Genomic DNA, 27,261 nt, shown 5'->3' with positions numbered 1-27,261 from the left:
CATTTGCCATCAAGGCATAATTCTCCTCACTTTCAGAATCTGAGGTGTCTGTCCAGCTTTTCTTCTTTGTGACAAGAGCCTTGCCTTTGTCACTCTTCACTTTCTTGCAATCAGGAGATATGTGGCTTTTCTCACCACAGTTGTAGCATTTGACATTTGTATAATCTCCTCTGTCAGACTTTCCTCCTCTGCTCTCAGATCTTCAGAAATTCTTCTTGTGCCTTTCCTGGAAAACTTCTTTCCCTTCCTGAACTTTCTGTATGCAATCTTTGTGATCCCTTTTACCATAAGAGCACACAGCTTCATCATCTCTTCATCAGCATCCGTCTCAGGCAGGCTTTCAGATTCCGAGTCATCATCACTTTCAGAACTTGATGACTCCGTATCAGAATTTATGAAAAGAGCTTTACCCTTGTCTTTCCTTGAGGTAGGTTCTTTGGGGGATTCTTCTTCAGCTTTAAGAGCAAGTGTCCTTGACTTTCCTCCTTTCCTCTTGCTTCTTTGTTCCATCTCAAGTTCATGAGTCTTGAGCATTCCAAATATTTCATCAAGAGTTGTTTCATCAAGATTGTAGTAGTCTCTTATTGTTGTTTCCTTCAAATCCCAGCATTCAGGAAGAGCTAACAGGAATTTAAGGTTTGAATCTTCAAGATCATACTCCTTATCAACCAGTGACAGATCATTCAAGAGTTTGACAAATCTATCATATAAGTCAGTCAATGACTCATTAGCCTTTGAGTCAAAGTGTTCATACTCTTGCGTGAGTATTGTCTTCCTGTTCTTCTTAATCGTATCAGTTCCCTGACACCTTGTTTCCAGGGCATCCCATATCTCCTTTGCAGTCTTGCAGTTTATTACCCTGTTTGACATTATATTATCAATGGCACTATGCAGTAAGTGTCGTACCTTAGAATCCTTAGCAATTGATGCGATATCTTCAGTAGTATAATCACTCTTCTCCTTTGGTACCGTCTTTGCTGCTTCACCTGCAACTGCAACCGCGAGCTTGGTTGGTTTGTGAGGCCCTTCCTTGATTCTATCAAGATATTCTGGATCTGTTGCTTCCAGAAACATCGTCATCCTCACCTTCCATATAGGATATTCAGATGGTCTCAATATGGGAACTCTGATGGTCTCATATCGACTTTGAATTTGTGTCTTTGGAGGTTCTTCAGTTTTGGTGGGCTTAGTTGGAGTTTCTGTTTCAGACATGATTGTGTTTGGGTCTTAAACTGTTTATACGCTAACAGATTGGCTCTGATACCACTTGTTAGGTCACACACACACTGTAGAGGGGGTGAATACAGTGTAAAGTACAATCAAATCGAACTTTAATAACTCAAGTAACAGAAAACAAACTTTATTGAAACAATAAACTCTGTTACAGTATGGAACTGTTACCTCTCAGTGATGAACAAATATCACGAGAACTGCTAGGGTTACAATGAATAATATTTTCAATAATGATAATACTTATAGTGTAAACCCTATGTTTGTGTTTATATACTACACAGTTACAAGATAATTGCTAATTGATATGGAATATAATTCTGCTTCCTAAAATATATCAATCAGATATCTTTTCTTCCAAGTATTCTATTCTTCATAGAATTCCTTCTTCATGCATATCTCTTCTTATATTTGTCTCGATCTTCTTTCCTTTAATCAGCTGCTATCCTTATCTGAACGTCCTTCAGTACTTAAGTTCTGATATCCATCTTCTGATGATTATCTCCTGATAATATAAGTACTGATATCCTTAAGTCCTGACTTCCAGTAAGTACTGATTTATCCTGTTTAAGTAAGATCTGAAAACTAAACATAAATCATATTAGCCATGACATTATCAAATATATCTAACAGTTCTATCCACTACAAGAAATATGGCCATTTGCGATGGAATACTTGCGACAGGATAATTGGGCGCGCCATTTTATGACAAGATACAACAAATTGTCATAAATTTTATGAAGAAATGCAAAACTCACAAGAATACTATTTTATTAATAAAATTTGATGTCGTACATTTTATAAAGGGAAAATTATACAACATTGTTCTAAAATTACGATGATTTAAACTTTTCATCGTAAGTTGCATATTTAAGACAGAAAACTTACGATTTTTTTAAGATCACCCAACTTATGACCACAAATAAAATCCATTGGAAGTCATTAAAGCGGTAAATTCAACTTTTTTGCCCAAATTTTAGCGACAAATTCAACATTTTCCTCAAAATTTTAGCATAAAGTAACCTGCGACTGATTTTTTGATTAGTTAGGACCCGAATTTTTGTGTTTCTAAAAAATATTTTTAAACAATCCAACCGTATGGATATTAATTTATATTAATTTTAGTCATGTAAAAAGTTAATCATAAAAGTTACCTTCCATGACATAAATTCAAAAATATAGTAAAAGTACTACTCACCAAACCAGAATCGGTCCAGATTAAATATTTACGCTTTTTAATTATTTATTAGACGATCGCACCGTACGGATGTTAAGATATATCAATTTTTAGTTATATGAAAAAATTATTCAAAATTTGAAAAATTCATTTTGTATGATAGAAATTGAAAAATCTAGTAAAATTTTTTATCATTCTCAAAGCAATTTATCTAACTCTCTTCTTCTCTAAAGCAAATAATTTCTCTCTTTAACTAATCTCAATCATAGCAATGGCACCCGTAGTCAAAATTATGTCCTTAACTGGGTTTGTCTATGAAAAGAACAACTTTGTGGCTCTGGTGAACAAGCAAATTCCGGCATCTGAAGATTATCACAAGATGATGGACTTTATACTAAATTGCAAATTGAGTTATGCCATGCTTGAGTCCCTAACAATCAACTATAAAGTTGTCGAGGAAATTTGGACAACAACAGTGTTCAACTCTAAAGACAAAACTATTACCTTCACTCTCAAAGGTAATGAACACTGTGTTAATTTTGATGCTATTGAAAAGTGCTTAAAATTGCCTGAAAATAACACTCTTGCTTCACACGCAGACACTGATGTGAGTAACATGCTAATTTCTATGGGCTATGCTCTTGATGCCATAAGTTAGGTGATGTTAGGAGACTAGGTCTTAGAAAAGAATGGAGTTTTTTGTGTGATTCATTTATCAAAGTATTTTCCGGAAAAATTAGCAATTTTGATGTTGTATCTTATTCACTTGTTCACATGTTTACATGCTTCTTAGTGATAAGTACTTCAATTTTAGTACTTCTGTTAGGTATGAGATAAGGAGTAAGTTAGGGGATATTAAAAAGAGGTCTAAGAATATTTATTATGCTAGATTTTTCATGATGCTAGCTAATTTTGTTTATGGGAATCTCTCAATTGAGAACCCAACAAACAAGTTAGCTTGTTGGGTCCAAGAGAGGGGAATTATTGCTGATTTGAACAGGGCAAACCATCACAAGGATGTTACTCTTGTGTACATGCCAATAATGGAACTGCCTCAGGTAAGTGAGGTAATCATTTATGTCCCTACTACTTCCCAACCTATTACTTCTTTACAATCAACTGTGACAATGGAATCTATGACAGTGACCAAACAGATTCCTACCCAAGCCTCTAAACCAAAATTTCCAAATCCAAGTCAAAGAAAGCCCCATCTAGTTTCTCTCAACAGAAACTAGTTGTAAAATCCACCAAAAGCCTAGAGGGGAGTGAGAAGGGAAGTGAGACTGGTGAGGGATAGGGTGAACATCAAATAAGCCCTAAAAATAAGGATGTAGAAGTGAGTGTATCCCAGCCTAGCCACACTGCAGTTTCCCAACAAACTATAGTGCTTAATAAGGACATTAGCTCATTATTATTTGCATCCTTCCAAAAGAATGTAACTATTGAACAAAGATCACAGCCAAGAGCACAGGCTAAAAGGGTTAGGGACACAAGCTCACCCCAAACTTATATTAGAAAGAAGAAATCAAAAACCATTGGGGTTACACAGGGTGCACACACTGTGCCTAATGCAGTCAAAGACTCAGTACATGCACCTTCTCAAAGTCAGTTTGATGTGGCTCCAATGAATGTGGAGTCACATCCAAAATCTTCAATAATAGAAACACCTAACAAATTAAACTCACCCAAAAATTCTCTGGATGTTGATATGATTCATACATCAATTCCTGATTCTCCATCTCTAACTCTCATGGAGAAGCCAAAATCTACAACAAGTGAGCATCATCTTTTAGATGATTTGTTGGCTCACTTGTCATTTCTTTTTGATTCTACTGAGAATAGTGTGCCAAATCTCAAATCAATCACCACAGATTCTACAGTAGTTTCTACTCCAAACTCTATCATTTCTACTATCTCGACGGATATTGTTCATCCGTCGACTAGTGATTATATCTCGATGGATGTGCTTCACAGATGTCATCCGTTGACACTTCCAACTACTACTTCGACGGATGTTCCTCATCCGTTAAACATCACTGCACAACTTCAAATTTCAACCAATGTTACAAGTACAGATGATTTAGTGGTTGTACAATTTCTCTTAGGTTTGAGGGAAGGGAGTGAACAGAGTGAGAGGCTGAGTTGCTCTCAGGAAAAAGGAGAGGAAAAGAGTGAAAATCTGCAAGCTATTTCTTCCAGCTTGGCAAAAGTGAGTGAGTAGAGTCCCACCTTAGTAGGTGAAGGTGAGGGTATGAGGGTGGGAAGCCCAGGGGAGCCCTTGATGCAAGAAAAGAGAGATCATGAGAGAAAAGCAAGTATAGAAAAACAGGAAGAGCCCATTGTAAGTGAGTTAATGGATGTCAATAAGGATGAAAAGAAACAGCTATATCAACAAGAGTATCAAGTTGTCTTAGACTCTGTTTCTTATGAAGCTGAGGCATTTACTCACTATGTTTCAGCTTATCAAGTTTTGGTTGAACAGGACAATGTGGCTGCTGAAAGAATGCTCAACTTGGTGCATACTACTTCTTTCATGCAAAGGGCCAAGGATGCCATCACAGCCATGCCACCTACAGCTGGTGATGATGTTGATTATGAAATTGGTGGTTTCAAGGATATATTTGGGGATAAAGATGATGATGAAGAAGAATTCATGGATATAGGGGAGAAGCAGGCCCTAGCTCAAGGTCAAACATTCCATCTTAGGCGTTTTCTAAAGCATGTAATGAGCACCATTTCAAGTCCACTCTTTCTAACATTATTCAACAAACTCAAACAGCTCTTCAAACTACTACAAATGCCAAAACCAAGAGACTTCTACAAGCACATCTGAACTCTCTCCAACTACATCAAATTCAATCTCTCAAACTAAATCTAGATATAACTGATCTGAAGACCGAAATTGATCAAGTCAAAAATGATGTTACTGAGAGATTGGATGCAAAATTTCCTAGCACAACCATGATAGACATCAACAGGAAGCTAAGGAAAAATTCTGATCTAGCCAGCAAGGTAGACTCCTTAGACAAAAGGCTCAAAACCCTGGAAACATCAATTACTGAAAACCATCTCCATCAAGCCCAACAAACTCTGCTACTTCAGAAACTGGTGGCTGCACAAACCTCAACCTCCACTCAACTTGATGCTAACAAAAAAAGGGGGAGAATGAATCTATCATTCCAGTTAGCCAAGGGGAGTCAACAAGTCAGGGGGAGAAAGTGCTCAATATTCAAGTAAGCAAAGTGATTGTTCCATCAGTTACTTTCACAAAGCCACCAGCCTTGGACATCATTGATCTGATCAAGATAACATCTGCTAAGTTGGAATTCAGTGAAAAATCTAAAAAGCTTGATGTTACAGCAGTTGAGCAAGAGTTGGATGCAAAATGGAAGAAGCTTGATGAAAATATAAAGAAGAAATTTGGTCCAAATGAGAAGCAAGACAAGGTCTTTTCTCACTTCTACCAATTGAGACACATTTTAGCTAATGAAATGAGCCTAGGGAACATATTGGATTATGGAGTTCAAGGATGAAAAATACATTAGAAGATTCTTCAGACTGGAAGATCAGCTAAAGATTGCAAGCAATGAGACAGTCAAGGAGATGCAAGAAAAGATGGATCTAACAAATGAGAATGAATCAGAATTTTTCAGACAACTCCAATTGAAGAAGGATGAATCCAAGGCCGAGTCAAACATCACCTTTCATGGTGATCCTGTAATTTCCAAGGATGAGCCTATAGATTGGGACAGCATGCCTCTTCCTGATCTAAATCTTTTAATCTTTGCCAAACAAAGGAAAATGAAGAAAAGAGCAGTCAAACCAGTCAAGCATGTTAAACTTCAACCTAAGTCTTTGGAAAAACCCAAACCTACTATCAAAAAGGGAGATCAACTCTTCGTATGTGACATCAAAGAATTTTCAGACTTAAATCTCTATTTGGATGACCTAGAAGAAGTCAGATCTATTGATGCCTACAAGCACCTTCTAGAGAGACTAGTCTTCATATACAAGGGTGGTAAAGAGATTACATGGCTACTTCACAGAATTCTCAATGAAGGTTATTCGACTTTGGTGACCATCTTCTCTGCAATCAAGAAAAACTTTGAATTCAATATAGTTGCCAAGAAAATGGTGCTAAACAAGATTGAAGAGATAAGGAATAGCTGGAGAGGACCAAACGCACTTCCAAGAGTATTGACAATTCCTTTCGCTGGAGATAGGGTGCATTTGAGGCCATATGGGATTATGGAGTTCAAGGATGAAAAATATTTTAGAAGACTCTGCAGACTGGAAGATCAGCTAAAGATTACAAGAAATGAGACACTCAAGGAGATACAAGAAAAGCTGGATCTAACAAATGAGAATGAATCAGAATTTTTAGACAACTCCAATATCAGATTGAAGAAACTGATGTGAAGTTGGGAAATAAGTCAAGGCAATCAAGGAAATGATCTAAATTTGCTTAGTCTAAATGAGCGCCTTGAAAATGATCTGTAAGACACTCTACAAATCCTTCTTTGTGAAAATTTTCAATAAAATTGGAGCACTTGTAATACTTAATCTACTTTATTCAATTATATATTTGATAAGTGGCATTTTGTATCACTTAGAACATCTTAAAATGGCTTAAATTGGTGTCTTGAAATCAAGTATTTTGTGTATTTGATGCATTTTTCTAGTGTTTATGCATTTCAGGGTATTAGTTGCATTTCGGAGGAGGAATCATCAAGAATAAGCCTTGGCATGTGTTCACCATTGCGAGAGGAAAAGAACGGGCAGATTACGGCGAAGAAACGGAGCAAACCTGGAAATTTTCCAGTAGGGTCCTGCGCGCCCGCGCAGCTATGCTGAGCGGCCGCGCAGCAGCCTTGCGCGCCCGCGCAGAAATGCTGAGCGGCCGCGCAGGGTCGGGGAAAATAATATATTATTTTAGACTTCTACTTCTGTTTGGCTTCCAACTTCTATGTAATCTGAGTTTTATGGGACTATTATATAAGTAGATTTGAGACGTTTTTCACAGGGTATTAAGAGGGGATTATGTTTTAGATTGTGTTTTGCAAGAAGCGAAGGAGATAAGGAAGAAGACCGATTTAGCACACAGCAATGAAGAGGAAGCATATATTCTTGTGATTCTTGTTTCGTTGTAACGTTGGATGCTAGTTTTCTTGCTTTGACTTATTTACTCTTGTGACGTACTCTGTTTTAATATAATTAGTTTAGTTGTTATTTTCTTGTGTTCGTTTATCATGATTTCATATGAACCCATGATGGCGATAAGTTCTATTATGGGCTAATTGTGATCATGGGGTTGCAGTGGATTTATTATGGAATTCTTTAGTTAATTGTTTAATACTTTAGTGTGTGATGATTGCATGATATCTAGTATTGGTTGTGCGTATTCGTCTTATGTGCGTCGCGAACATATAAGATAGGGTGTTAATCTCTTGTGAAGCGATAGTGGATCTTGAGGTTTAGAACTTGCCATGCTAGCATAGGTTCATGTACGTTGTGCATGATTAGTGGGTAACTCTAACAGTTTTATTTACCCTATGTAATCAAAAGGAGTAACTTGTGCTTAAATCGTTGTGTTGTTAATTTCTGTAGACATATAGGAACTCAACATAATTGATGACTATTCAATTTCTATCTTAATTGTGGATGTTTGGTAGAATGGTATTAGTACAATGAAAGTTGGCTTTTATCAGTTTTGTGTTATTCGATTAATATCATCACTGTCACATGCTAAAGGTAATAACTATGGCTATAGAAGGAAGTAATAATGAAGTTGTGATCTCATGAGTGTTTTATTATTGATAAATTGCAGTGTTAGTTAAGTGATTAATTAAGTAGTTAATTATAGTTAATATTTAATCAACAATTTTAAGTGTTATTATCTTAACATTGAGAAGTAATCATACATTGGTGAGTGAGTTAAATTAGACAATAACTTAGTATGAGTCTCTGAGGGAACGAACTAGAAAGTATTCTATATTACTTGCGAACGCGTATACTTGCGTGAATATTAGTGCGTGATTTCGCCCTAACAAGTTTTTGGCGCCGCTGCCGGGGACTCGGCGTATTTGTTTAGTTTATGTACTTATCATCATTGGTCATTAGGACTCAGTGATTAGGACGTAGTAGTTAATTACTCTTTTCGGTTGTGTTTCAGGTACTTTAGTGCATTTATGCAAACTCGTTCTCGTGCTCGCAAGAGGACCTTAGATATAGCTGAGGAGAAAGACGAAGTTCTTGATACACCGGAGAAGTTAGATTTTGAGGATTCGGATTCAGGAACTGAGCAGAAAGAACCAGTAAATATGGGAGATCATATTGTTCAAGCTGATCCAGCTCTTATGGATTTTTCTCGGCCTAAAATTGATGACATTCAGTCAAGCATCCTTCATCCGGCTATTCAAGCTAACACCTTTGAAATCAAGCCGGGCACTATTCAGATGGTGCAGAATTCTGTTTCTTTTGGAGAAGCGGCAACTGAAGACCCCAACATGCACATAAGGAATTTTGTCGAGATCTGCAGCACTTTTAAGTATTATGGCGTGACTGATGAGGCTATCAAGTTGAGGCTTTTCCCATTCTCACTGAGGGATAAGGCTAAAGACTGGTTACATTCTGAACCAGCTGGGTCAATCACTACGTGGCAAGATCTTGCGCAAAAGTTTCTGGTGAAGTTTTATCCAATGGCAAAGACTGCTGCTATGAGGAGTGCTCTTACTCAGTTTGCGCAGCAACCTACAGAATCTATGTGCGAGGCTTGGGAACGCTACAAGGAAATGTTGAGAAAATGTCCACATCATGGAATGCCGGATTGGATGGTAATCACTGGTTTTTATAATGGTTTGGGGGCTCAATCTCGGCCCATGCTCGATGCAGCAGCGGGAGGCGCCTTATGGGCTAAAAGCTATACTGAGGCGTACAATCTTATTGAGACGATGGCTGCAAATGAGCATCAAAACCCAACTCAGAGGATGACATCAGGCAAGGTAGCAGGTATTCTGGAAGTTGATGCAGCCACCGCTATTGTAGCCCAGCTCCAAGCGCTATCAATGAAGGTTGATTCTTTGGCTACGTATGGAGTTAATCAAATAGCTATGGTTTGTGAGCTTTGTGCAGGTTCTCATGCTACGGATCAGTGTTCTCTTGTCAACGAATCTGTTCAGTATGTGAATAATTATCAGCGACAACAGCAGCCTGTGCCAGCGACCTATCATCCTAACAACATAAATCATCCAAATTTCAGCTGGGGAAATAATCAGAATGCTATTCAGCCACCATATCAGCAAGGAGTGAGTAAACAGTTTAACCCACCTGGATTCCAGCAACCACAGCAGTATGCTACAAGACAATCATATCCTCAACAGGGAAGTGCAGCTGCACCTACTAGTGCTGATTTTGAGGAACTTAAGCTGTTGTGCAAGAGTCAGGCGGTTTCTATCAAGACCTTGGAAAATCAAATCGGTCAATTAGCCAATGCAGTGCTCAATCGTCAACCTGGCACTCTTCCCAGTGACACGGAAGTACCAGGAAGGAAGGAAGCTAAAGAGCAAGTCAAGGCTATTACCTTAAGGTCTAGAAAAGTAGCTGATGCTGAAAAGGCAAAAGAAGTCGAAGCTGAAGTTCGAGATGAAGAATCTAAGCAAAGGGAGAAAGCGGCGGAACCAAGGAAGACTACTGTTGAACACACTCTGCCTGAGGCTAATACAGGGGAGAAACAGCTCTATCCTCCACCACCTTTTCCTAAGAGATTGCAGCAACAAAAGCTGGATAGATAGTTCGGGAAGTTTCTGGAGGTGTTCAAGAAACTTCACATCAATATACCTTTCACTGAGGCTCTGGAACAAATGCCTAGTTATGCGAAGTTTATGAAGACTATTCTTTCAAGGAAGGTGAAACTGGATGACCTTGAAACCGTTGCTCTCACGGAAGAATGCAGCGCGGTTCTGCAATAAAAGTTATCACCAAAACTGAAAGATCCAGGAAGCTTCACCATTCTTTGCACCATTGGCAATCTAACTTTTGACAAGTGCCTTTGTGATTTGGGAGCAAGCATTAATCTGATGCCGTTGTCAATCTTTAAAAAGTTGGACCTACCTGATCCAAAACCCACATACATGTCGCTACAATTGGCGGACCGTTCCATTACTTACCCAAGGGGCATAGTTGAGGATGTGCTCGTCAAGGTGGATAAGCTCTTCTTTCCTGCTGATTTTGTTATTCTGGATTTTGAGGAAGATAAAAAGATTCCCATAATCTTGGGGAGGCCTTTCCTGGCAACTGGCCGTACCTTGATAGATGTGCAAAAAGGAGAACTTACTATGCGGGTTCAAGATCAGGATGTGACCTTCAACATATTCAAGGCAATGAAATTCCCTACAGAAGATGAGGAGTGCTTAAAAGTGGATGTGATTGATTCTGCGGTTACTTCGGAACTCGATCACATGCTAATGTCTGATGCATTGGAAAAGGCCTTAGTGGGGGAATTTGACAGTGATGATGAAGATAGCAACGAGCAATTACAATATCTGAACGCTTCTCCCTGGAAGCGAAAGCTAGATATACCATTTGAATCTCTTGGTACTTCTGACCTCAAGAACGCTGAAGGGAAGCTCAAACCATCAATAGAAGAAGCGCCTACCTTAGAGCTCAAACCATTACCTGAACACTTGAGGTACGCCTTTTTAGGTGATTCATCTACGTTACCTGTTATTATTTCAGCTGACCTTTCAGGTAGTGAGGAAGACAAGCTCTTAAGGATTTTGAGAGAATTCAAATCGGCTATAGGATGGACTATAGCAGACATCAAGGGGATAAGTCCCTCATATTGTATGCATAAAATTCTGTTAGAAGAAGGTAGTAAGCCAACTGTGGAACAGCAGCGAAGACTGAACCCAATCATGAAGGAGGTGGTGAAGAAAGAAATTCTGAAATGGCTAGATGCAGGCATCATTTATCCTATTTCTGACAGCTCGTGGGTGAGCCCTGTATAATGTGTTCCTAAGAAGGGAGGTATCACTGTGGTCGCAAATGAAAAGAATGAGCTCATCCCTACTCGAACAGTTACAGGATGGAGAGTATGCATGGATTATAGAAAATTGAACAAAGCCACAAGAAAGGATCACTTCCCTCTCCCTTTTATTGATCAAATGCTTGACAGATTGGCGGGACATGAGTATTTTTGTCTTCTGGATGGGTATTCCGGGTATAATCAGATTTGTATTGCACCAGAGGATCAGGAAAAGACTACCTTCACTTGTCCATTTGGCACATTTGCTTTTCGTAGAGTTTCGTTTGGGTTATGTGGCGCCCCGGCCACCTTTCAGAGATGTATGATGGCTATATTCTCTGACATGATTGGAAATAACGTCGAAGTGTTCATGGATGACTTCTCCGTCTTTGGACACTCATATGATGAATGCTTGAATAATCTGCGCGCCGTACTCAAAAGATGCGTGGAAACTAATTTGGTGCTTAACTGGGAGAAATGTCATTTTATGGTGCGTGAAGGCATTATCCTTGGGCATAAGGTCTCTAGCAAAGGTCTGGAGGTGGACAAGGCCAAGGTGGGAGTCATTGAAAATCTTCCCCCACCTAATTCAGTGAAAGGAATCCGTAGTTTTCTCGGTCATGCGGGTTTTTATCGACGATTCATCAAGGACTTTTCAAAGATATCTAAGCCGTTGTGCAATTTACTTGAGAAAGATGTGCCTTTCAAATTTGATGAAGAATGTTTGGCAGCATTCGAGACTCTCAAGGAGAGTTTGATCACGGCACCAGTTATTACAGCACCAGATTGGACAGAACCGTTTGAGATGATGTGTGACGCGAGTGACTATGCGGTGGGTGCAGTTCTGGGACAGCGCAAGAAAAATCTCTTCCATGTGGTCTACTATGCGAGTAAGACTTTAAATGGGGCCCAATTGAACTACACCACTACTGAGAAGGAGCTTTTGGCTATAGTCTTTGGCTTTGAGAAATTTCGATCTTATCTGCTTGGTACGAAAGTGACAGTATTCACTGATCATGCAGCTATTCGCTATCTGGTTTCTAAGAAGGATTCGAAGCCGAGACTCATTCGTTGGGTGCTTTTACTTCAGGAAGTTGAGTTAGAGATCAAAGATAGAAAAGGTACCGAGAATCAAGTAGCTGACCATCTCTCTAGGTTGGAGAATCCCGATTCTACTTCACAAGATAGGACGTTAATCAATGAATCTTTTCCGGATGAGCAGTTGTTTGCAATTCAGGAGGAAGAACCATGGTTTGCAGATATTGTAAACTATCTTGTCAGCAATATAATGCCTCCCAATTTGACATCCGCGCAAAAGAAAAAGTTTCTGCATGAGGTGAAGTGGTATATGTGGGATGAACCATATTTGTTTAGACATGGAGCTGACCAGATCATCAGGAGATGTATCCCGTTCTGTGAGACGGAGGGGATATTACGAGACTGCCATTCCACGGTTTATGGTGGACACTATGGAGGTGAGAAAACGGCAGCTCGTATTCTGCAAGCAGGTTTTTTCTGGCCCACCTTGTTCAAGGATGCTCATCAGTTTGTTTTAAGGTGTGATCGTTGCCAAAGAGTGGGAAATTTGTCAAGGAAGGATGAGATGCCATTAAATGTGATGCTTGAAGTCGAGATCTTTGATGTATGGGGAATCGATTTCATGGGGCCTTTTATCTCGTCTTGTAATAATCAGTACATTTTGCTGGCAGTCGATTATGTCTCAAAATGGGTCGAAGTTAAAGCTTTACCAACAAATGATGCAAAGGCAGTGCTAAATTTTCTTCATAAGCAAATTTTCACAAGGTTTGGAACACCTTAGGTAATCATAAGTGATGAAGGATCGCATTTTTGCAACCGTAAGTTCACTTCTATGATACAGCGTTATAATGTGAATCATCGAGTAGCTACTGCCTATCATCCGCAAATAAATGGTCAAGCGGAAGTGTCTAACAGAGAGATAAAGCGCATTCTAGAGAACGTTGTTTGTCCATCAAGGAAGGATTGGTCTTTAAAGCTCGATAAAGCTGTTTGGGCTTACAGAACAGCATACAAAACTCCACTTGGGATGTCACCATTTCAGTTGGTGTACGGTAAGGGATGTCATCTACCGGCGGAGCTTGAGCATAAGGCCTACTGGGCATTGAAGAAATTGAACCTGGATTTAGATGCAGCTGTTAAGAAAAGAATGCTTCAGCTTAATGAACTTGATGAATTTCGACTTCAAGCGTACGAGAATAACAAAATGTATAAGGAAAAGGTGAAAAGGTGGCACGATAGGAAGCTACATCCTAAGTTGTTTGTGCCAGGGCAACAAGTTCTGTTATTCAACTCTCGGCTCCGACTTTTTTCTGGGAAGTTGAAATCAAGGTGGTCTGGACCTTTTATTATCAAAACTGTGTTTCCACATGGAGCGGTGGAAATTTTTGAGAATGATTTGGACCAAGCATTCAAGGTTAACGGTCAGCGGTTGAAGCACTACTATGGGGACATGGCAAACCGAGAGGTGGTTAGTGCCATTTTGTTGACTACGTGAGAAAGGAACGGAACGTCAAGCTAATGACGAAAAAGAAGCGCTGCGTGGGAGGCAACCCATGAATTGTTGTTACAGGAACCCTTAGAAGTTAATAACCTATCCAAAAACACAAAAAAATCAGAAAACAGGGGCTGAAAAAAAAAATTCCAGAGACCCTCTGCGCGCCCGCGCAGCTATGCTGAGCGGCCGCGCAGGGGTCGAGTTCCAGAATTTTTTTTTACAGTTCAGAAAAAAAAAAAAAACAAAAACACAAAAACCCATTACAGCCCATAAACCCTCGAATTCTTTTCCCATTACCCCATGATTTTATCCCTCAACCCCACTCCTAATCTAATTTAACCTACTCCACACCCTATATATACATACACATATCCTACATATCTCCCACAACTTCCTACACTTAAACCCTCTCATAAATATCAAAAATCAGTTCTTACACACTTTTATTCATAAATCAATGGCACCCAAGAGAGCACGCACTATTGACAGCAGCAGCACAGTTCCTACTGCCGATTCATCAAGGGGTACTGCTACGAGGCCTCGGTTAACTGACAGAGCCGCGGAGGAGGAGTATACTAGGCTGTTGGGGAAGCCGATTCTGAAGGAGAGGGGGTTTTTACCATCAGGGAGGGATGGTGAGTTGTTGCCCATGATTGCAGAGAAGGGGTGGATAGCTTTCTGTGAGTCACCCGAAGCAGTACCGATGAGTGTTGTTCGCGAGTTCTACGCGAACGTGAAGGCTGAAAAGAATGGGTTTTCTGTAGTTCGGGGGCTGACGGTTGATTATCATCCTACGGCGATTCGCCGAGTGATTGGACAGCGAGAGAGGAAGCCCGAGGAGGAAAACTGGAATGAAAAGACTGCTGAGGATTTTGACTTGGATTTGATTTGTGCGACTCTCTGTCGACCGGGCACAGTTTGGAACCGCAGTCCAGCCAATAATGAGTATCGTCACTTTCCGGCGATCGCCATGAACAGGTATGCCCGTGCATGGAACGCATTTATATGTGCTAATATCTTGCCTTCTTCACATGCACACGAGGTCACAGTTGAGAGAGCACAGTTGTTGTGGGGAATTCTGAATGAGGAATACTATGTGGACCTTGGTGAGTTTATCTACCAAGGAATTCTGAAGTTTTTGAGGGGAGCAAAGCATATGAACATCCCTTATGCATCCACAGTTACAAAGCTATGCCGTGCAGTAGGAGTGAACTGGTCGGCTCATGAGCAGTTGCAGTTGCCAGCAGCTCCTATAGATTCTGGCACTCTGAATGGGATGCAGGAGTGGACCGGTGGTGAGCCTGAGGAGCATGGGCTGGGTTATCGTCTTCCAGGAGGGCGTCCAGCACGAGGTGCTACTATGGCCAGGCCAGGGCGTGGTGAGGCTAGTTCTTCGAGAGCTCAGGAGGGTGCTGGGATGGGTGATGCCCAGTATAGGAGGCTTTCACGGTGGATGGATGCCATGTATGAGACGCAGAGCAGGTTTGCTCAGGAGCTCACCCTTGCGTTAGGGACTACTTTTCGAGGCCTTGGAGCTGATATCCAGTGGCCAGTTTTTGGTGAGGACTCTGCATACCCGCCGCCTGATACTCCACCCACTGAGGGTGATGATGATGATGACTCCGAGTAGGTATACCCTGTGTTCCTTTCTACTACCTTCACTGGGGACAGTGAAGATTTTAAGTTTGGGGGTGGTAGTTAAGGAATATTTTGTGTGTGTCATATAGTTGCATATTCATGATAGTTAGTTCATATAGTTGCATAATTTTTGCCATATAGTTTTTTTATAGCTTTATTTGTTGTCATATCATATAGCTCATGCATATACCATGATCCCTTTTGCAATGATTTATCGACTGAATTGTGATATTGATGCGAGTGTAGTGATAGCATTAAAGTGATATTAAGTTGTGTAGGTTGATATGCATGCTAGAAGCACTTGTATTGTCACTAAGTCTTAGAGAATGCTGAAGGACTAAATTGTTGTTATGATCTCATTATTTTCGAGGATAATCTATTTATTATGCTTAGAATTTGATAATAGGTTCTTAGTGGTAAAGGCATGAAAAAGAAAAAAAATGGAGTAAAAATGGAATTTGTTGCTAGTTGTGGCTAGGCGTCAAATGGCTAGTAGCCGGCTCGCATGTTATGCGAGTAGTCTAGGTTTGAGTAAGATGGAGCGAACGCACTTGCTCAGAATTAAAAAAAAAAAAAATATTTTGCGTAATTGATCAAGAGTGGGCTCTTTGGTATTCGAGTTATTAAGTTCTTAGGGGACTTTGTGCCTAGTGACCTAAGGCTTTTAGAGTCTGGGATCCGCTAACCTAACGCTCGTTACATGGATACCATTGTATAAGTCTTTTGTGGACCTCACTCACTACACGGTCAAATAAGCATTTGCGTTGTAAATAAAAAGCACGATTCCGTAGTAAGCTCTAAAGTTCTTGTAGTGTTGTATATCACTTTGTGCCTAGAATTTTTATTCTTTGTATAATCGTAGGATTGCCTTGAGGAAAGTCTAGTCATAGTAATTGGTCTAGTTCCGAAGCATATCTGTTAAGCATTTGCACACACCACGTTTCTGGCGGTATGTCCGTTTGCATGAGTTTCTTGATCTTTAGTGTCTAACTGCATTCGTTGAGACGTGACAATTTGATTAGTTAATTATAGTAAGGGGGATCGTTGCATTTTCATATAGATTGCATTCATGCATATTTTTATTTGTTTTTGAGTCTGTGACGCTTGAGGACAAGCCTCGATTTAAGTTTGGGGGTGTGATAAGTGGCATTTTATATCACTTAGAACGTCTTAAAATGGCTTAAATTGGTGTCTTGAAATCAAGTATTTTGTGTATTTGATGCGTTTTTCTAGTGTTTATGCATTTCAGGGTATTAGTTGCATTTCGGAGGAGGAATCATCAAGAATAAGCCTTGGCATGTGTTCACCATTGCGAGAGGAAAAGAACGGGCAGATTACGGCGAAGAAACGGAGCAAACCTGGAAATTTTCCAGTAGGGTCCTGCGCGCCCGCGCAGCTATGCTGAGCGGCCGCGCAGCAGCCTTGCGCGCCCGCGCAGAATTGCTGAGCGGCCGCGCAGGGTCTGGGAAAATAATATATTATTTTAGACTTCTACTTCTGTTTGGCTTCCAACTTCTATGTAATCTGAGTTTTATGGGACTATTATATAAGTAGATTTGAGACGTTTTTCACAGGGTATTAAGAGGGGATTATGTTTTAGATTGTGTTTTGCAAGAAGCGAAGGAGATAAGGAAGAAGACCGATTTAGCACACAGCAACGAAGAGGAAGCATATATTCTTGTGATTCTTGTTTCGTTGTAACGTTGGATGCTAGTTTTCTTGCTTTGACTTATTTACTCTTGTGACGTACTCTGTTTTAATATAATTAGTTTAGTTGTTATTTTCTTGTGTTCGTTTATCATGATTTCATATGAACCCATGATGGCGATAAGTTCTATTATGGGCTAATCGTGATCATGGGGTTGCAATGGATTTATTATGGAATTCTTTAGTTAATTGTTTAATACTTTAGTGTGTGATGATTGCATGATATCTAGTATTGGTTGTGCGTATTCGTCTTATGTGCGTCGCGAACATATAAGATAGGGTGTTAATCTCTTGTGAAGCGACAGTGGATCTTGAGGTTTAGAACTTGCCATGCTAGCATAGGTTCATGTACGTTGTGCATGATTAGTGGGTAACTCTAACAGTTTTATTTGCCCTATGTAATCAAAAGGAGTAACTTGTGCTTAAATCGTTGTGTTGTCAATTTCTGTAGACATATAGGAACTCAACATAATTGATGACTATTCAATTTCTATCTTAATTGTGGATGTTTGGTAGAATGGTATTAGTACAATGAAAGTTGGCTTTTATCAGTTTTGTGTTATTCGATTAATATCATCACTGTCACATGCTAAAGGTAATAACTATGGCTATAGAAGGAAGTAATAATGAAGTTATGATCTCATGAGTGTTTTATTATTGATAAATTGCAGTGTTAGTTAAGTGGTTAATTAAGTAGTTAATTATAGTTAATATTTAATCAACAATTTTAAGTTTTATTATCTTAACATTGAGAAGTAATCATACATTGGTGAGTGAGTTAAATTAGACAATAACTTAGTCTGAGTCTCTGAGGGAACGAACTAGAAAGTATTCTATATTACTTGCGAACGCGTATACTTGCGTGAATATTAGTGCGTGATTTCGCCCTAACAATATTCATAGTGTGTTTTGTTATCATCAAGTTTCTCTTAATTTATGGCTACAATTCCAGTAGACATAAATTGTGGGAGATTGTTAGGAATATGTTGTGTACTTGATGATAACTTGAACCAAACACTTAGTAGATTTTATTTAAGTGATTTTGTAGCTTTCAACGGATGATTATTTCAACATCCGTTGAAAGAGTAGCTTATTTAACAATAAGATTAGTAGCACATTTATGCACACTAAAATGGCTTAGTGAACTGAATGCTGTAGAATGTTTAATTCATGTTGACTATTAGACTGATATGCAAGATAGGATGTTTAATTGTAAATATTAGATGCCTTGTAATCTTGTATAAATAAAGTAGAGTCAACTTTCATGAAAATAGTTTCAACGGATGATTCACAAAGCTTCAACGGATGATCAAACTGAGTTTCAACGGATGATCAAACTGAGTTTCAACGGATGATTAAACTGAGTTTGAACGGATGATCAAACTGAGTTTGAACGGATGATCAATCTGAGTTTAAACGGATGATCAAATTCAAAAGATCAGTTGATAGTGACTTGACAGTCACATGCGTTGATTGTATGCAAATAGAATGTGCCAACCTAATTCAGGTTTTAGAGAAGAAAGAAGCATTTCCATTTCCATGCTAGACTGAAGATATTCACAGGAAAGAGAAGTGTAGTAGCATGAAGTTAGACTAGAAATAGTTTATCTTATTATCTTATCTTTTTATCATGTAACTTGGTGATATATAAACCAAGGGTAGCAAGTTGAATAGTATCTAAGTAAGCAAGCAATTTTCCAGAGAAATATATAAGGAAAAATCTGTAAAGAATTTCTCTGGATTTTGTAGATTCAACTTCTAAGCAGTTGAGTACAATTCTGTAACATAGAGTTCTCTACTAAATATATATCTCTGGTGGAAAAGTTCAATCCACCAGAAAGTTTTTAAATACTTGTATTTAAATACTTTGTGTCTTGATTTCTATACTTCTTTTATTCCACACCATTGCTAAATCAAACACAGCTATATATATATATTTATTGAAGAACTGTTCTTAAAAATTGAAAAGTAGTCAGAATTACATTCAATCCCCCCTTCTGTAATTCTTGTTTAGATTGTTTGGGAATAACATATAACAAAACAAGCTATAAGATTTCTCACAGTGTGATTATCAAAATCATTAGGGTATCACAAGCATGCGTTACCATATATAACACCAAACCCAAATATTTTTTGAAAATGTTTCTATATGATCCCATCGTACGGATGTTATATGTGTATTATAGTGCCATATAAAAAATTTCAAAAATAAATATATTTATATGGTGCGAGATTTTTAGAATCAAAATAAGATTTTGACTGTTGTCTTTGCGGTGCTTAGTTTCAGATTGGAGTGTGAGATTATTATAGTGCCGGAGACTTTCATAAATAAATAAATTTATTTGATGTAATTTTTTAATGTCAACTATCATATTGACTTATACTACTAACTTGTGCATTGGAGCGCAAACTTTATGTAAAATATTTCACCATGATTCAATTTTACGGATATCAATATATATGTATTACTGTGACATACAAAAAAATTCATAAATAATAAATTTTTGGCATGAAATTTTTACAATCTAATAGTATTTTGAGTTATACTAATAACAAAGGCTTAATCTTAATTTGGATAGTCATTTTTTTGAGATATTCTCTTATGAATCTAATCGTATAAATGTTGATATTTTGTTTTTTTTAATATTAAGAAATTTTTGGTTTTATTAAATTTTTAATGTCAAAAAATTAAATATTACTTTGAGTCTAAATTAAATAAATTACATAAAAGTGATAAATACATTTTTAAATAAATAAAATCTTATAGATAAATGAGTTAGCTATTTAAATATTATTTAAGATATTTTGTTTGTTATATTATAAATTTTTCAAAATATTTTAAAATACAAGTGAATTTGACAAAGATGAATTGTTTGAGCGGCAAAAACCCCGCTTATTAATTCATTTTTTCACCAGGGCCGCCTATTCTTTTTTCACTTAACCCCTCTTTTTCACGAACCCCTCTCCGTCTCTCTCGCTTTCCCAACCCCTTTTTCTCTCCCCCCCCCCCTCTCTCGCCAATTAAGACTTAGGTCCAATTAGAGAGTCTTCAAATAATTTGATTTCAGCTTCTCTGGACACGGTTGTATATCAAATTTGAAACTTTTCAATTAGGGTTTCTTCAAATTGGGGTTCTAAATTTCAATTACGATTAAACTTTAAGCTAATTTACTTAAACTCAACTTATTATGTTTTCTCTCTTTCATTTCAGGTCCTCTTCAGTTGATCTACAACTTCGATTTTCGGTATTTTAAATTCGTTTTTTATTCAATTTTCAAATGTACTTAAGCTTGGGTATAATTGGATTTTTTAGATATACTTAAGTTCGTTGATGTTAAAAATTTGCTACTAAATTGACGAAGGAATATGTTGGTTTCCAGGCAAGCACACGATAAATTGTTTTATAGAGGTCTGTGCAGTAATTCACCTAATATGAGATTGTTCAAGTTTACACTTCATAGCTTTTGAAGTCTCTACTTTATATTTTCTTATTATTCATTTGTATGCTTTATAGCATTCTAATGCTTAGTGTTTTTTATGACTTGGCGCCATGATATATATCTCTAGAGAATTTACCCATAGTGATAATTTGCAGCATAGCTAATAATTTGGGGTTACATTGTCAAATGTCAACACAGCAGGTCATTTAAACCTGGAGTGTCTTATTAGGTCTTATTAAGCAGAAATTTCCTTAGTAATTTCAAACTGGTTGGCATTTCCTTAAAATTAAATTTATAAGTTATTCATAATTGATGGGACCTTTTTAACTATGACATGTTCTCGATTTATTCGTTTGTTAGTGGGACTATGAATGACCTATTTTCAATTTATTGGAGACTTTGAACCCAGATCAATATTAAGAACCCAATCTCAGTAACTCAAATTGTTATTGTTATGGATAAAAACTTAAGGTATATTAATTGCTATATTTATTACTAGGATTCGTGAGCTTCGAGGCTCGATTTGACTGCTCTTGTATTTCGTGACTCGATCTGCCTTAACAAGATGCCTACGTACCTTGCTGATTGCCAAGGATCAAGTCAAAAATGTAGTTCTGATTTGTGGGGTAAGGCCCCTTAAATAGATGTTGAGAGTCCTTGAATTGGACTAAGGTTAAGAGACTTGGTGGACAAGTCTCTAAATTAGAATGGACTTTGGAGTCCTAGAAAGTAGGAAACTGATTCCTTATCCTATGGATTTCTGGGAGGCCAATATCCAAGGAATTATATCCTTAGTTGGACTTATTTATCAACTGATTTATCCTTTATTAATTAATTACAAAATTAATTAATATTCAGGGCTTTGGGCCCTTTCTAATGGGCTTTAGTGTTAGCCCAATTATGGTAATTAATGCGATTTTAATTATGCAATCAGGGTTAACTTTATTCCCTATCATTTTCCCCCCAACTTCTGGGAAACCGTATAAAATTTCTCGGAAGTTATGTTCATTTGTTCCCTTTCAGGGTATCATTTTTGCGTAAAGTGGGGAGCGACCTACATATTTACAATGATTTTCCTTGTATGTGGCTTCAGGGTTGTTTTGGAACCTCCCTATTACTTTTTTACATTATTCCTATTATTTAGGAATTTTCTGGCATTTTTCTTTAATTTCCAGGAATTTTCCATTACTTTCTGGGTTTTTTTCTCTATTTTTCAGAAATTTTCCCTTAATTTCTGGGATTTTTCTCTATTTTTCAGGAATTTTCCTTTAATTAACAATTTCCTGAAATTTTCAATTTTTCAGCTCTTTTCGACAAGGATCCTACTCGTTAAAATGACCAGGATTCACGACCAGAAATTCGACCTGGATCCTGATCGAATTCACGGCCTGGACTCTGGTCGAATTTTTGTTAATTTGTTGGCTCCTCTTCGAATTCATACGAGCTGGATCCACAACCAGGAATTCGACCTGAATCCTAGTCGAATTAACGACCTGGATTCTGGTCTAATTCTTGGCCATTTTTTGGCTCATGTTCGAACACAAACGAGCAGGATTCACGACCAGGAATTCGACCTCGATCCTAGTCGAATTAAAGAACTGGATTCTGGTCTAATTTTTTGCCATTTCTTGGCTCCTGTTCGAACACAAACGAGCAGGATTCACGACCAGGAATTCGACCTAGATCCTAGTCATTTGGGTTTTAACTTTTCCAAATCCCATTTAAATTTGGGCCTTGAATTAGGCCTTCTATTTTTTCAAATTCCATTTGTATTTGGGCTTTGAATTCGGCCTTTTCTAAATTCTATTTGGATTTGGACCTTTTCCAAATTTTATTTGGATTTATATACGTATACATATATATACATAAATACATTTTCTTGAATTCCTCCAAAATTCTCAAGTATGTTCTGGAATGTTCCAGACCTTGGGCTTTTTCTTTGGGATCCCACCTTAATGGACCTTTTTTGCCTTTTCATCTTCTCTTTGGCTGCCTATATAAGGAAGTGAGTTGAGTCATTTTCCACTCACTTCTCATTTCTTGCTTCTTGTTCTCCTTCTATTCATTCTAAAAAAACCCTAGGTTTTTTTTCTAGAGCTTTCTTTCCTCATTTTTCTTCCAGCTCTTCGAACTTCCAGTTATATGTCTTGTACTCTTTTTACTTTTCCTGCATTTTCTTTACTTCCCATGCCTAGATTTATGCTGAGATTTATGCCTGAATCTGTTTCTTTTGCACTCTTTTATATGGCAGATAAGAAAATAACTCGTTTGGCCAAAATGAACGTGGCCAAGAAGTCAAATGAGTTCCCTATTCGATCAAGATATTCCTCCTTGATTGATATGATCAACACTCGTGGGGATGAGTACCCCTCTGATGTTCACCTGGACGCGTTTGATCATATTAATACGTTTCAAGATACTAAGGAGATGGAGAAGCTAACCAACATTTTCAAGATTTAAAAGCCCTATAGGTTGGTTTTTGCAAGTGCTGCCAACAGGGCTTGTCATTGGAAAAAAGATGCTCTATATGTCTATAGAGACACACTCGGGGTTGGAATCAGGTTCCCTTTTCACCCTTTTATGCCTGTTCTTTTAGCAGATGTTGGGATCAACCCTTGTTAACTCCCTCCGAATGCATGGAGATTGATACTTTGCTTTTTGTCATAATGTGCTAAGCACAATGTGGCCCCGACAGTCGCTGTGTTCCGAAAGATCTTCCAATTTAAGAATAGCCCTGATAAGAACCCAGGATGGGTTAGTTTGAATCAACGTCCTAAAATCCCCCATATAGTCGATGGGAAGTCCATCCCTGATAACAATATGGGGTGGAAAAATGAGTTTTTGTATTTGGTTTTGGAAGGTGACGATTGGGGAACACTCTTCCATTCGTCCTTCGGGCAAGTGGTAGATGGAAGCCCCAATGACATTGTGTTGTCTGAAGAAGAGATAGCAGCTTTTAATCTCCTTACCCATGATAACGGGACATCCCACTCCTGGGACCTCATCAAGGAGACGGTTTTGGTCGAGCGCGGCCTTTCTCCCGTCTCTATAAAAAGTAATTCCCAACCTTTATCTCTTTATATCCTTTTTTATTTTTAGCTTGGTTCTTTTCTGGTTTCAACTAATTCTTATCTTTTCATGTAGTGGCTGAAAAGATTGTGGAGGCGACCAAGCCCAAGGACTTGGAAAGCACAAGGATGAAGGGGGCTGGGAAAGTCTTCAAAGACCCGCGCCTGGGTGATTGTTTTCCCGAATTTCTTCTTCAGATGAGAGAAGGGGATGAGGAAGGCCCCAGCCAACCCCTGCGCACAAAATATAAGCATGCCTAAGAATGGTCGCTTTAGTCTATTTCCCTGAAGGACTACCATGATTCTGTCCTTCAACGGGACTTGGAAGCCATTGAGCTGTTTAGCGCTCAGGCCATGGCGACGTATGGTAACTTACTTTTCCTTTCCGTTTTTATTTTATTCCTTTTCTTAGCTGAAACTTTATCATTTCTTTTCTTTCCTTTTAGGAAAATATCCATTTTCAAGGGGCACTTCACCAAGCTAAGGCTTGGAAGGTGGCGTATGATGACACCAACAAGAAGCTTGAGGAGGCCAACGAACAAATCGAGAGCCTCAAGGCCCAGCTTGCCTCCTCAACTTCCGAATTGGAGATTGATTAGTCCAAAATTGTCATTTTGAATCATCAAAAAGAAAAGAACTTCGATGCCTGGATGGATACTCCGGAGTTCAAGGACTTGATGGAGGAGGATGACGCTCTTACTCACCCCATGAGCTACCAAGAAGGCTGGGATGCCGCGGTTAAAGCCATTCACGCTGAGTACCCAGAAATGCTCAAGGCAGAATCCTTCTTTTTCCCTCTTAAGGTCCCAATGCTGGGGGGAGTAACGGATAGGGTCGTGGACCTTATTCATAAAGAGAAAAGAGCAATCCCTTCTCTTGATCATGGAGCTTCTTCATCCAAGGAACCAGTCGTGAGCCAAGGACAGAAAAGAGAAGAGCCTGAGTCCAGCTCCGGGGAAGAGGAATCCTCCTCCGAGGAAGGGGCTGAGCCTAGTGTAAAGAAGGCCACAGTGAAGGAGCCCCCAAAACCAACATCTAAAGGCACTTGAGGCGTCTGAGGATAGTTCTGAGGAGACCTCCGTAGAGACTTCCGAGGAAACCTCCAAGGGGCCAACTCAGGAAACATCTGATGAGACTTTAGAGAGTAGCTCCGAGGAGTCTGAGCCTTCTAAGCCGGGTGCTTAGCTTTTGTATTTTATTCATTTTGTAAAGTACTTTTAAAAGTCTGAATTTGTTACCCTTCAGGGTTTATTGAAGATATCTTAAGTTGTTTGTTTGCTCTTTTACTATTTTTATAAGTACTCGTACTATTTTAGGGGAGTTAGATAGTTTACTAGCCTTTTCATAGCTTTCCCTTACATTTCTCCATACTTGTACTAAAAATAGATAAGCAAACTCAACTATGCATAAGATGAACCAAACAGTTCTAGGATAAGTTCTATAGAAACTTTATAAATTCTAAACTCTTGGGATTCATCCCTTACATTATTCTTCGTAGAACTAGATTTTGAAATAATAGTCTTAATAACATATGAAATTCTAAGCAAGCAAAGCTTCAAGGTGCTTTTCAACCTTGTTTCCACTATAGAATGTATAAACTATAGGTCCTAAACTTTCAGGTTTTGAGCATGCCATGTCCAGGAATTTCTTCTCCTTCCATGGTCTCCAACTTGTAAGTTCATCTTCCTTGAACGCTCTTAACCTTATATGGCCCTTCCCAATTTGGGGCGAGCTTTCCTTTCTGTCCTACTCCCGAAGCTTCCACTTTTCTCAGGACCAAATCTTATTGGTTGAAGAATCTCTCTTTCACCCTCAGGTTGTAACAGAAAGAGGCTTTTTTTAATATTCCACTATCTTTGCGTGTGCCGCATCTCGTACTTCATCTATTAAATCCAGGGATAACCTTTTCCCCTCCTCATTTTCCTCAGCATTGAAAGCTTGGATCCTGGGAGAAAAATGTGATATTTCTACTGGTACGACTGCTTAGGCCCCGTATGCTAACATGAAAGGCGTTGCTCCAGTTGTGACTCTACATGTAGTTCTGTATGCCCAAAGTATTGGCAGTATTTCATCCACCCAATTATTAATGGACTTTTCAATCCTCTTCTTTAACCCATCAAGAATGATCTGATTTGTAACCTCTGCCTGCCCATTAGCTTGGGGGTGAGCAACATAGGTGAATCTCAAGTCGATTTTGTTCTCTTCACAATACTTCCTGAACTCTTCATTTTTGAACTGTGTTCCATTATCGGTGACCAGGATTCAGGAAATTCCATATCTGCACATGATATTTTCCCACAAGAATTGTGCTACCTGTTTGGTTTTGATCTTGGCTAAAGGTTTAGCTTCAATCCATTTCGTAAAATAATCTATCGCAACGATCAGGAACTTCCTTTGTGCAGTGGCCATGCGGAAAGGCCCAAGTATTTCCATTCCCCACATAGAAAAAGGGATGAAAGAATTGATAGAAGTCAGCATATCAGGAGGTTGTCAAATAACTGGTGCATATTTCTGACAACGTTCATACTTCTTCACATAGTTTTTGGCATCGGCCATCATCTCTGGCCAATAAAAGCCTAAACGGGTTTTCTTATATGCCAGTGCTCTGCCCCCCAAGTGTTGCCCACAAATACCTTCCTATACTTCTTCAAGAGCCAATTATGCCTCATCAGGTCTGAGACATCTTAAATAAAGAACCACGTAAGATCTTTTGTACAGAATCCCATCGATCAAGGAATATCTCAGTACTCGAACAACCAATTTTCGTGCTTCAGTCACATCATTTGGCAGCTAATCAGTTTGAATATGGGCCTTAATAGGATCTATCCATGATGTCCCCAGCCCTATAGGGGCTACAAGCTTAACATCAATGCTCCGTGTTTTCAAAATGTGAAAGTACACACTTCCTGAACTTTTCTCTATCTCTGATGAAGCGAACTTAGACAACACATTTGCCTTAGCATTTTCCCCCATTGGAATGTGCTCAACATAGCATTCATCGAATTGAGTCATCACAACCCTTACTAGGAGGACATACTTATCCATTGTTTCACCCCTTGCCTCAAACTCTCCCTGGACCTGGGATATGACCAGCTTTGAATCCCCACAGGCTTCCAAGTTCTTCACCCTCAATGTTCCTACTAGGCCTAGGCCAGCTATCAGAGCCTCATACTCAGCTTCATTATTTGTGGTTGGGAAGTCCAACTTCATGGCATATTCAATCAAGAACGCATCTGGGCTTTGTGAAACAAGCCCTGCTCCACTCGAGTTTATTTTTGATGCTCCATCAAAATAGAGAACTGTAAAACAAGCCCTGCTCCACTCGAATTTGTTTTTGATGCTCTATTAAAATAGAGAACCCAATATTCCTTCTCTTTAACGCCCTTTTCTTTGTCTCCTTTATCATCTTCCGTGTCTTGAAGTATAGTATCTTCCTGCCCCCCGAC

General features: G+C 38.7%; 1 non-coding gene across 1 annotated transcript; it reads right to left on the bottom strand.

The window, feature by feature from the left end:
* Nucleotides 1-9,120: 9,120 nt before the first annotated feature.
* Nucleotides 9,121-9,227, bottom strand: LOC141698874 (small nucleolar RNA R71). Its single transcript, XR_012565372.1, has one exon. It is a non-coding gene; the product is annotated as a small nucleolar RNA R71 (small nucleolar RNA).
* Nucleotides 9,228-27,261: the final 18,034 nt, after the last annotated feature.

The sequence above is a fragment of the Apium graveolens genome, chromosome 11, assembly GCF_009905375.1.
Source record: "Apium graveolens cultivar Ventura chromosome 11, ASM990537v1, whole genome shotgun sequence".
NCBI lineage: Eukaryota > Viridiplantae > Streptophyta > Magnoliopsida > Apiales > Apiaceae > Apium > Apium graveolens.
Note: the sequence above shows the minus strand (reverse complement) of the source record. Positions and strands in the feature narration are given on the sequence as shown.